This window comes from Pantherophis guttatus, chromosome 8, assembly GCF_059756535.1.
Source record: "Pantherophis guttatus breed Tessera chromosome 8, ASM5975653v1, whole genome shotgun sequence".
In the NCBI taxonomy this organism is placed as follows: Eukaryota; Metazoa; Chordata; class Lepidosauria; order Squamata; family Colubridae; genus Pantherophis; species Pantherophis guttatus.
In genome coordinates this window covers 42,969,758-42,982,828 of record NC_142070.1, presented here as the reverse complement: position 1 = coordinate 42,982,828, position 13,071 = coordinate 42,969,758, and the positions used below count along the sequence as shown (strand labels likewise).

Genomic DNA, 13,071 nt, shown 5'->3' with positions numbered 1-13,071 from the left:
TCCCTCAAAAGAATGCATTGGAGTATATGCAAATTGCTTTTTTCACACTGTTAAAGCTGATTCAAAAACTGTTCCTAACTCTCTCTGCACATGTAAGCGTGGACAGGCAGAGACAGACAAGTTTTTGAAACCACCATTAGAGCCTGGAAAAAGTTGGAGGGTTTCAGCAATTTAAAGAGAAATCCTTTGTAGATGATCCTTCATGTGCTGCAACATTTTTTTATTAGTCCTGTTAATATTTGATCGTTTAAATCCAGAGGTCTTCAAACTTGGCAGCCTTAAGACTTGTGGACTTCAACTCCCAGAATTTTGCAGCCATCATAGAGTTGAAGTGCACAAGTCTTAAAGATGCCAAGTTTGAAGACCTCTGGTTTAAATGTTCGTTTTCCAATACTGGAAAGAGTCATATATATGAATTACAGTATTCTCTGCTAGGGGTGTTGGGTAGACTGTGGTCCATCTGGAAATTATCAGGGTTGGAAAAGGTTATGCTCAAGGAAGATTCAAATGCTTGAACCTAATATATTTGGGTCTATAGTTGGATTATAATCCCAGTAGAGAAAATATCTGTATTGAACAGAACAGAAATGGAGCAGACATTAACATTAATATCTACATCAATATTCTTCTATGAGAAATAAAATAAATAAATGTGGGGTACTTAACAGTCGTTCTTAAAATGGCTTTTAAAATGAGTTCAGTTCACACTTGTACCACATTTTATTATACAATGATAGCAACTTTTTTTTAATGTTCGGATCACAATAGTGTGTCACAGATATAATGGCAGAATTTTATTTCCAATATTTGCTTCCATGAAGTTCAAGTTCACATTAGGAAATAGTCCATCACACCTTAAAAAAATTATCATCAAGCATGTGTGAAACAGGCATGGATGCTGTTTAGTTGACATTGTATTGTTTGGTTTCTAAAGTACAGAGATGAACTGTTTATCTTCATTGATGATTCCAGTTTCTGAAAAACTTTGAAAATTTCTATAACAAGATTAGAGAGCAAAACAGGACAGAAAGACAAGGGCTCTGAGAATTGTATATTTTCTTCATAACTGAAATGATAAATAGAAATATGTACATGTTGAAGGCAATTAGAATCTTACGGAATTGTATTATCATTCTTTAGTTAGAGACTTTAATAGAGTATAAAACAAGACAGAAAGAAAGAGAGCCCAGGACAATTTTCTTAAAGGTTTATGAAGAATTGTATTAGCCATATTAAAGATCCATCTAATAAAGTGGACAGTTAGATGTTAGAGAACTCTTCCTTTAATGTTGCTTTCCAGCAAGTGTTATACACTGGTATTCAATATCCCTAAAGATACAGATTCTGTATCTAATTACTGCTGAGCAAAATATCCTGTGTGAAATTTAGCAATCTATTTTTAAGGCAAGTTGACATCACCACATATTGTGCACATGTAATCAATAAATGAAACTTTATGAAAGGAAGTACTTTCTTCAATCAGTCTGTCTTAAATCATTTTCCAACAGCTTTATTGGATGGTTCTTATAGTTCCAATACTGTAAGAGATGGATAAAATCAAATATATCTCTATTTATTTTTGTAAAAGTTTTAATTGTCTTTTAATTAATTTAATTGTCCTTGACTATCACTAAGTGTTGTATCTTTTTATTCTTGATGAATGTATTTTATTCTCCTTATGTACACTGACAGCATATACACTAAAGACCAATTTCTTGTGTGCCCAATCACACTTGGCCACTAAAGAATTCTATTCTATTATATTCTAAAAATCTCAGTAAGAACCTTCAGTGATTGAAGGCAAATATACATGTCCCAGGATAACAGGAGTGTTGATTTACCACCAGTTTATCTGATACTTAGGAGCGGAGAAAGTAGCAGCACAAGGAAACAACAGCCAATTACCAGCCATCAACATACCAATCAACCAATAGGAAGGTGACACCTAAATACAACTCACAGAATAGCCCTAAGCACATATTCTAGTAGAGAGAAGTTTCCTGAAGATGTCCAGCACAAGTCCTAAACCTTGGAAGAGTAAACCTCCGGTACCAGTGACCGACCCAGATTCAATCTTGTAGAACCTTAACTTTTTAGGGAAAGTATATAACACTGTGCAGTTTTTGATGCAAACCTTCTCTAGTTGATATGCCAATTAAATGTATAACTTGTCAGATAGTGAATGTGCCCAAGTTCCTTTTAAAAAGATTTAATCTGTGTCCTGGCTTTATAAAATCTATATCAAATAGTTATGAAAATTTCCATTTTGTAATATTAGTAAAAATCTCCAAAGCTAAACTTATTTATAAGTATGACCATATATGATCATATACACCACACACTGGTTTATATAAATTATATAAACATTATTAATTTATATAAATTATACAAATATTAGAAATGATTGCTATTTTTTTAGAGATAATTTTAGGATTTCAATACCCAAGCCATGTTTTAGAGCTTTTAAGTCTCTTGGAAGTATTGGTTTTAAAGTGCTTTTTGTGGATTATAATCTGAATCACATAAATATAATTGTTAAAATACTAGAGATATTTCCATTTGGTTAATTAAACATAGTAAAGAAATTTCTGGCTTAAAATATCTACCATTAAATTAAAACAATTAAATCTTAGAGAGAGAAAATGAAATTTTTGAATGGAAGGTAAGACAATTTAAATCTTTCATGAAAAAAGATGATTAATTCTTCCTTTCCATAGTGGAATAAGGAATATATATTTGTTATAAATATTTTTATAGCATAATTAAAATACATGGAAGTTTCAAATACTAAGAGCTTCTGCCAAAATTAAGCATTGAAATTGTTGGTTAAAATTTAGATATATTTGGGAACATACTGGTATTTTAAAAGTCTTGCATGAAAAGTCTTGTGTACAACTGTACTTATCTTGTCCATGTGTATGGTAGTTTCTCTACCATTTTTCTTTATTGGTGATGTATGTAGTCATTTAAAAGCCAGACTGGTATAGCAGTAGGTAGAAATGGGGAGACCATGAGATCTAGTTCCACTTTGGGTATTAAGCCAACTGAGTGACCAAGGCAAGATCCTTGGTGGTGCACTGGACTAAACTATTGTTAAAGTAGTATTTAGCTGCCAGCTGCCTGTAATTACTGCGAGTTCAAATCTCACTAGGCTCAAGGTTGACTCAGCCTTCCATCCTTCTGAGGTAGGTAAAATGAGGACCCGGATTGTGGGGGCAATAAGCTGATTTTGTATAAAAAAGAACACCACTTGGGGGAGTCCCAAAAGCCCTACTAAGCAGGTATATACAAAAGTATGAAGGCTGTTGCTTAACGCATTGTAAGCCGCCCTGAGTTTCCAGAGAAGGCGGCATATAAATCGAACCAATAAATAAATAAATAAATAAATAAATAAATAAATAAATAAATAAATAAATAAATAAATAAATAAATAAATATTCTCTTAGCCCTAGGAAGGAGAAAACATTTGGAAAAAACCTTGCTAAGAAAACTTAGACAAACACACATGTATATGAACACTAACTCATACATCTATACATGCATCCTTTACATTCTGTAAAGATATTCAGATTATAATTTTTTCACTATTCTGATGTCTTAATTTTAAATCCAAATTAAATTTTTGGATTTATTTTTCAGACATAAGTAAAAATAAGCTGGCCTATGTCTATTGTCCATTATGTATTTGTAATTTTTTCTTTGTCTTTTGGGAATAGTGCTTCTGATTTTATGTTATGAGAAGCCTATTAATATTTAACTGTGTGACCATTATAGATTAGGCTTTTTATATTTAATCAGGGATGGAAAAGTTGCAGGCCTAAACATATTATTCAACAATTTCTAACCCCCAACAGATGTTGGCTGTTTTATTGGGGATTGCTGGATCTACATCTTAATGGACACTGTTTCCTCTCTGTGCATTTTTACCATTAAGAACACAAGGTTTCTGCCTTCCTTCTCTTTACCTGTCCTGATAATCACTCTATCTATCCAGATAAATGAGTAATTCAGTTCAACAAGCAAAGAAGGGAAGAACTGGTATTGGGATCCCAAAAGGAAAAGGTGCTTCAGATCCATATGAGAATGCTTGCTGCCTTTATTGATGCTTCCTTAACACTATTTAAGGGCACATCCTAGGAAAATAAACAATTGAGTTAAGGAAGCACCTAGGGGACAAGGGGGGTGGGGAAGGGGGAGTAACAGATATGACTAGGAATGCCTATTTATAAGCAGTGAGTATTGCAGTAGAAGTACTTGGGTTTCATTTTGGTCTCAATCACTTAGGTGACCAGAAATCAGTATCCACCTTTTGGCTATTAATTGAATAGCCATTGAATAATTGAATAGCCAACAGAATGTACATGAATAACAAAATAGAAATCAGAAGCACTAAAGTATAAGTACTAGAGTCGAAAGGGCACGCTATGATTGGCTGCTGTTCTTACAGATATTACAGCCTATCAGCACAGAAGTGTCCGTGATGGAGTGGTAATTGTAACTGTTCCATTTAAATGTGAAATTGGAAGGCTTGTATGACAAAAAGCCTTGTCAACTGGAAATGCTCTTAGGAAAAAAAAGATGAGTAAATATAATTAGCTAGTGAAGAGCATTTGAAATTTTCTCTCTCACTGTTGTGTGTATGTATGTGTTTATATATAAACACATATGCTCTTCACTAGAATACTACATTCATTCGTTTTTTAAAATAATCTTGATCTTATCTATCTGTAGAGTACAAAATTCTAACAAAGATTCCAAACTACTTGTAACTACAATAGGGATTCATATAAGTATGCAACCAATTTAAAGTTATTTTGAGGATCAGTAACATCTTTGTCCTTCACTCATAGTACTTTTAATTTCTCAAAAGAGGGATGAGGAAATGGAAATGATTTCATTCATATATAAGATGAGACAGGTATATTAAAGCTGTCATCAATGAGTATGTATAGTATATTTTGTCTGAGAATTTTACAAAGTTAAAATAATATTTTCATAGACCAGAAGAATGGTTAACAGTTTTCATTAATATTTTACGAAATAGAGATTTCTTACCATGGCAGTAAAGATGACTATACATAGAAAATATATGAGTCTATGCAATATTAAACATTTTTAAAAGTACTATTGATTTTAAGTGCAAAAGTTTCAGTTTATTAGGACTGTTAATGTCCTAATAAATAGACATTAATAGACAACTAGTCATGTAAACATATTGTTGAGGATCCATTTCAAAAATAGAAAAGCTTGGAATTCTAAATTGTACAAAAATCTATGGCAGAAAAGTGAGATAAGAAAAATTATGAGGAGATTATTTGTTCAATGTACTTTTATACTGCTTTTTGGAAGGGGAGGTGAAGGATGAGAATCAATTCAGACCCACATGAAGTTAAGATGTTAAACATTTATTGATATATAATAAGAGTTACAATTGGAATAGGTGTTTGTAAACCTGCTTATTTTTTTCTCTTCATAGATAGCCTCAGTGAATGTCTTGCTACATGCTATTCTTCTCCAGTGCTGATTGGTTTCCTTTCCAGATAATCTCTTGTCCCAATCATTTCTTTTGGAATCCATTGCAGATATCTATTAATTTTCCTATAGTAGCCAGGAATCCTCTTAGTTCTTAACACTTCCAGTGTCTGCTGCTTCTTGGCATCTACTTTTCTAGACATTCTTTTCATTGAAAGCATTAGCAATAGAATCTGATTCTCTTCTTCTTGCTTACCTTTGGCACATATACTTTGTCTTTGTTGTGATTCGCCAGCGGCCTGACAACAAGAAAGCTGACTGTGGATTGGCTAGGAGGAGTGGCCATAAACAAGCGGGAGTTTCTGACTGTTCTGATTGGGTAGTTAGTTGACAGCTCGGAATATAAAAGAGCTGTCATATACCAGACAGAGGGTTCTGTTACGTTTCTGTTGCTGTTGGTTTCTGTTAATAAACATCATTAGCTCATGCCTCATTCGCCTCGTTAATGCCTCAGCCTTACAATATAGCACTGGTGATGAAGATGGGATAGGATTTCGCCCACACTCAGCTGAGCAATAGGATGGAAGAATGGTGCCGCCAACGTTTGCCCCTTTTGACGCACGAGAGGAGTCTTGGGACGCCTACATGGAGAGGTTTGAATGCTTTCTGGAGGCAAATGATTTTACTGACCTTTCCAGCAACAAAAAGAAGGCCCATTTCCTAGTGTTTGCGACCGCTCGGGCGTTGTTCGTCCCTGCCCCAGTACATACAATCTCCTGGGATCTGTTGCATGAGAAGCTTAAGGGCCACTACTCCCCGGCCCCATCGCAAATAGCCCGTCATTTTAAGTTGCAGCAAGTATTACAGGAGGAAGGGGAGTCAGTAAACCATTATGTGGCTAGGTTGAGAACCACTGCCCTAGACTGCAAGTACAGGGACCTAGATGATGCCTTAGTGGAGCAGCAGGGTCAGAGACATTAGACTGCAGAGGCGGCTGCTAGCTAAAAAAAATCTAGACCTGCAGACCACCCTCGAAGAAGCCCAAGCAGCGGAGATGTCCGATAAATCTACCGCGGACATTAGAAAGTTCTACCCTCCAGGGACCCCGGAGGCTACCACAGTAAATTTGCAGGACATTGCCTCTGACAGTGCTATGGATGAGGAGGAAGAGGCGGAGATCAGCCGCCTTCAGTTATCGAAATCCTGGAGCAAAGGGCCACGACTGAAGAGAGGCTCTCCAACCTTTTGCCTCAGTTGTGGGGAAGAACACCCGAGGGCGACCTGTCATTTCAGGTTGGCAATTTGCCATCACTGCGGGAAACAGGGCCATATTGCTAGGGTCTGCCGGTCTCTGGCAAAGCCATTTGCTGCTCCGAAACTCACCGCCCCACAAAGGAGGACTGTTTTTCCATCTCTTGTGACTGCAGGATTACTGAGGTGACTGCTCATCCAGTTAAACCAGGGAGCACTAAACTTTCCATGACAGTTAACATTGAAGGCACCTCCTGCCCCATGGAAGTGGACACGGGGTCTGCTAAATCCATCGTCTCCTGGGGAGTGTTAAAAAACTGATACCAATGCTGTGAAAGAGCCAGCTGCAACCATGTCCAGTCAATCTGCGGGACTATCAGGGCAATTTTATTCCAATCCTGGGGCAGGATCATTTCCTTGTAGAAATGGAGGGATCCATGGGGCGCCTTCCTTTGATCGTAGTTAAGGGGTTCCTTCCTAGTCTGTTAGGAATGGATTGGTTTAGTTCTTTAGGATTGAAGATATCCGGGATTCACTCTATGTCGGTGGAAGGGTTAGATGGCCTTTTAAATGAGTTTGCCGACGTTTTTGATGGCACGTTAGGAAAATATGTGGGTTCCCCCATTTCTCTCAACCTAGACCCGAAGGTAGCCTCAATCCGGCTCAAACCACTCAGAGTCCCTTTCGCGCTCAGGCCAAAGGTGGACGCAGAGCTGGACAAGCTCATCTCCCAGGGGGTTCTAGAACTGACTGACCATTTGAAGTGGGAGACCCCTATAGTTGTTCCTATCAAGCTCAATGGCTCTGTGCGCATCTGCGCAGATTTTAAATGTACCCTGAATAGGGTTTTATAGGCAAATCCTTACCCTGTCCCTGTAGTCCAACATCTGCTTCATTCCCTTGAGCCAGGCTCCATTTTAGCTAAATTGGATTTGGCCCAAGCGTACCAGCAGCTCCCAGTGGATGCTGCCTTGGCTGAGGCTCAGACCATTGTCACCCACCAGGGTACGTTTAAATGTCAGCAATTGCAGTTTGGGGTGAGCGTGGCCCCAGGCCTGTTTCAGAACCTTATGGAGAGATTGCTCCATGGCCTGACCGGTGTGGTCCCCTACTTCGACGATGTGCTCATCTCCGCTTCTTGTCGGAGTGAGCTCATCAAGCGAGTTAGGGCTGTCCTTCTCCGTTTCTGCAAATCTGGACTCAAATTAAAAAGAAACAAATGTGCAATTGGCATTACCCAAATTGAATTCCTTGGCTATATCATTGATGCAGATGGGATCCATCCCACTCCTTCCAAGGTTGCTGCAATTAAACATGCAGCCGTGCCCACCTGCCGTGTGGAGCTGCAATCCTTCCTGGGGCTGTTAAATTTTCATAATGTGTTCCTGCCCCATAAAGCCACTGTAGCTGAACCCCTTCATCGGCTGCTCTCCAAAGATATGCCATGGTCCTGGACCAAAAAGCACTCCTGCGTGCTTCAAGGGGTCAAACATCTCCTCTCATCTTCTGCTGTCTTAATCCAATACAGTGCAACCTTGCCTCTTACACTGACAGCTGATGCTTCCCTTTACGGGATTGGCGCAGTTTTGAGCCATAGGTTCCCCAATGGGATAGAGGTGCTCATAGCATTTTATTCAAGGACTTTGTCCTCAGCGGAATGCAAATACAGCCAGCTGGATCGGGAAGCCCTGGCTGCCATGGCGTCCATCAAGCAGTTTCACGAATATCTGTATAGGAGACAGTTTGAACTGGTGGTGGACCATAAGCCCCTCTTGGGTCTTTTGGCGGGTCACCGTCAGACGCCGCAAGTTCTCTCCCTGCACATGTCCTGGGCTGTCTTCCTGGCCACATATAACTACACCTTAGTCTACTTCCCCAGTAAACTGATTCCCTATGCAGATTCCCTGAGCCGCTGCCCTTTGCCGGCGCCAGTATGAGACCCCGCCCCAGCCCTACCCATCCTTCTATTAGATGAGATCGCCTTACCGGTGACCGCCACCGACATCGTGGCTCACTTCCTACAGGACCAAGTTCTATCACAAGTCCTTAACTGGGTGACCAGGGGTTGGCCATTGGGCAATTCTCTCCTTACCGGGCCCGTCAGCACGAGTTGTCAGTGCACCTGGGTTGTCTACTGTGGGGGCATAGGGTGGTGGTTCCTCTCATGTTACGGACCAGGGTTCTGGAGTGTTTACACGCAGGGCATCCCGGCATTGTCCAAATGAAAGAACTGAGCTATGTGTGGTGGCCTGCATTAGACTGGGATGTCTCTGAGTGGGTTTCAAGGTGTCAGAATTGTCAAATGGTTTGGCCAGCAGCACCTGGGGAATGGGAAACCCCCAGGGGACCCTGGTCGAGGATTCACCTAGACTTTGCCGGCCCCTATATGGGCCAGACCTTCCTGATCGTGGTAGATGCTCTGTCGAAATGGGTGGAGTTGGAACTGATGACATCGACTACTTCTGAGGCTACAATCCAGGTTTTGCGCTGCCTATTTGCCACCCATGGCCTGCCGGATATAGTAGTGACTGATAATGGGCCACAGCTAACGTCCACCACTTTCCAATCCTTCTTAGCTGGGTTAGGGATCCACCACGCCCAGGTTGCCCCTTACCATCTGGCAGGAAATGGATTGGCTGAACGGGCCGTCAGATCAGCCAAGGAGGCGCTTGCCTGGCTATCACCTGCCAACTGGCAGGAAAAGGTGGCCATCTATTTATCCTCCCAACACACGACCCCTTGCCCTACTACCCACCGAAGCCCCGCCGAAGTGTTAACGGTTACAAACTGTTTTAGACCGTTTACACCCCACCTATGTCCCAGAGGGTCATCGGAATGCCAGTGGGGGCTTATGGTGTTAAAGGAGGGCGATCTAGTATACACACAGAACTTTGGGGGTGAGCCACATTGGCTGCCAGGACTAGTGACAGTGGTAACTGGCCCCTGCTCTTACAGGATACTGTTGAATGATGGCCGAACATGGCACCGACACGTGGACCACCTGAGGGTACGCCAGACAACCCACCCGATGGTCCCGGACAGGGAGGCCCCTTGGACAACCTTCTATGATGAGCCTACTCCCGGCCAGTCCCGGCCGCTGACCAGCCACCATCTGCGCTGGAAAATCAAAAAGCATCTCGGACTTACCGACTGCGGCCGCACCCTCCACCGAACAGGAGGAGCTATCAGCAGCGCCATGTCCTGGAGGTGAACCTGCCTCTTCCCCGACCGCGCCTGCATTGAGATGAGCTACACGGGTGCGTAAGCGCCTGGAATACCTAAAAGATTATGTATGTTCCATCCGGGGGTGAAGGAGTGTTGTGATTCGCCAGCGGCCCGACAACAAGAACGCTAGATACATACATACTATATACATACTAGATTGTATGTGTTTCAAGTGTTTAGGATCTCTTTGTAACTGGCTATGTACCCTCAATCATGCATCTGATTCTCAGACAAGCAAGGAAAATAAATTGGAATACTTTTAATCTTAACATGCCAAGAAGAGTGTCTGCCTGAATGGACAGATATAGGATGACAAATATTTAGTTTGGCAACATAATTGTATTTTTTGAAATAATAATTAATTGCCAACTGAAATCAACCAATAGTATGATATAAAAAAAACCACAATGCTTTTAATGCTGTCTCAGCATAAGTACAATCTCCAAGTCATGTGAAATAAAGATCTTACTTTATTCTGCTTTGGCGAGATTCCATCATATGTACTATATTCATTTTTACCTTAAGAAAGATTGAGAAAAAATGGAAGATTTGCAGAGAAGGGCAACAAGGATGAACAGAAGATTATAAATTAAGCCCACAAAAGCCCATTAAAGAAGAATTCAGGATTCATCCATGAAAAAATATAACTGAGGGCTAATATTCTAGTACTTTTCACATACCAGCAAGCTGTCATACAGAATATGGTCAAGATCTGTTCTCCTTCTTTCCAGAATTCAAAATATACTGATAATAGATTTAAGATAAAGAAAGATTATTTCAGTTTAATGTTAGGAAGAAAAAACATCATCATAATAAGAGCAGTTCAACCACAGAATCAACATCACAGCATAGAGATTTTTTTTTAAAAAAAATAATGCATTAAAGCACTCTGTATTGGATTATTTAATTTGGACACTGCACTTAGCAAAAATTGAACTCAGTGACCTAATTGATTTATTCTAAACTTGGAATTCTATGATACATGCTGTTTAAGATTTTTATAAACTATTAATCCAAAATTGAACCTGACCCATAGCTAACTGATAGCCAAAGCAGTTGCTTCATTTTAGATGTAATATGTTCATGGTTATTTGGCTTGATAGAAGTAAGTCTCATTTATTAGGAATCATACAATCCAGCACTGTTTTTAGGCACAAGCTGAGGACATTTATAGCATTAGACTTTATTGACAAATAGATGAACTTAACTTCCAAATTCTGGATGATAGTCCTAGTGGCATCATATGCATATTAAAGAGCATTAGTAGAAAGATATTACAGTCTACAGTATAAGGTCTAAGACACAATAATCAATACAATTGTCTTTTCAGTCTCCTTATAAAAAAGCGTCCAATTGTCGTCTCAGAGGAAAGATTTATTGTTGTAAGTGGTATCAAAAGCTGCAGAGATATATAGCAGAATCAGTACAGTCACATGCCCTCTATATGTTTCTCTGAGACAGCATCTATGAAGGCAGCCACAGATTTTTCAATCATAAATCAGGACCCCACAATCTGGGTCCTCATTTTACCTACCTTTGAAAGGATGGAAGGCTGAGTCAACCTTGAGCCTGGTGAGATTTGAACTTGCAGTAATTGCAAGCAGCAGATGTTAATAACAGTGCTTTAGTCCACTGTACTACAGGCTCTGTCTCTACTTGCATTTTTTACGTGCTTTCGAACTACTAGGTTGGCAGAAGCTGGGACAAGTAACGGGAGCTCACCCCGTTATTCGGCACTAGGCGTTTTGAACCGCTGAACTGCCGACCTTTCGATCGACAAGCTCAGCATCTTAGCCACTGAACTACTGCGTCCCTTAATAAGTACTTAAACAGTTTAAAAAGCTTCACCAGAGGGCTACTTGGGGACCAATGTAGCTGCTAATAAACACAATGATATTATTTCTTGATGTTCAGTTAGCCTTATGGCAGTTGTTCCAAACCTGGGTTCTAGCCTTTTCCTGGCAGGCTTAATTATCTAGACTTCTCCAAAAACTAGGAAGAGTATTGAGAGCAATTTATAAATGGTTCATTCAACCAAATATGACTCAAAAAGATTGAGTTGATCTGGTAAACTGAACAAGACTGTGTCTATATTTTGTTTGGAAGTATTTGTATTTTGGCATATTTGTAGCATTATGCTACACCATTTTCCTATTCTAATAATACATCTACATTATTTTTGCAAAATGCAGATGTTCTAGTGAAAAATATTGTTGACTCTTGTAAAATTTCAAAGTGGAAGAAGGAGAGCAATAAAAATCAAGTAAACTACAAAGTGAAACTGAAAGAATAACAAAGAAGCTAATGATCTGTGCCTTGGAACACACTGGTAGCCAAACCATCATTTGGTTCACTTGACATTGTAACAGAGGTTAATGTAAAAAGGACATTTGAAAAAGAAAGAAACCTTTAAGAAATTGTATTTCACAAAGTGTTCAATCATTAGTTATTACCCTTGTATGTTTGAGAAATTATCCCATCTGTCTTTCTAAACAGGTCCCTGACATAAAAAAAAAAAAGATATTTAGAACCTTGCAGAATATTTACAAAACCTTATGTCAGTCACCAGACAGCCAAATAAAATAGTCACAATATCAGAAATTCCATACTGAATGCTGTGTCAAAATCGCAAATGTGTAGGTAATTTACGTCCTCTAGATCCAACAAAGAATTGTCTGGAACTTTAAAAGGAAAAAAAAAAAACCTTCAGATATTAGCAATATTCAGTTATTAATCTCACAGGAAACTATCTGTTAAAATATAGAACGAGAGTTAGTCATTGATGCAATTTATATTATTAAGACTACCAGGGAATCATTTTCATGAATGAACATTTCCCTGGATTTAAAGCAATGTCTTCAAATTATTTTCTGTCACATATTAACAAGTCTGTTCTCCTGAAGTGGCATTTTGGTCAGTCGGGTTGATTCTTTCTTACAGGATGTGTGAAGTTTTGATTGCCTAGAGAAATAATTTGAAAGTCACAGCTACACTTCCTTTTCCTGGAAACAGCCAAGGGCTAAGACATTTTCTTTCCAAATGCTCTTGTCAGGATTTTCTATAGATAAAGATTTCTTTCTGCAATATTTGCAGTGCAAATAGAAGAAAGGTTCTATAATTTTC

The 13,071-nt window shown here is 39.3% G+C and overlaps 1 long non-coding RNA gene across 1 annotated transcript; it reads left to right on the top strand.

Moving 5' to 3' along the window:
* The first annotated feature begins 5,967 nt into the window (after window positions 1-5,967).
* On the top strand, window positions 5,968-10,217 carry LOC117654579 (uncharacterized). Its single transcript, XR_004588332.3, has 2 exons — window positions 5,968-6,125; window positions 9,679-10,217. It is a non-coding gene; the product is annotated as an uncharacterized LOC117654579 (long non-coding RNA).
* The last annotated feature ends 2,854 nt before the right edge of the window (window positions 10,218-13,071 follow it).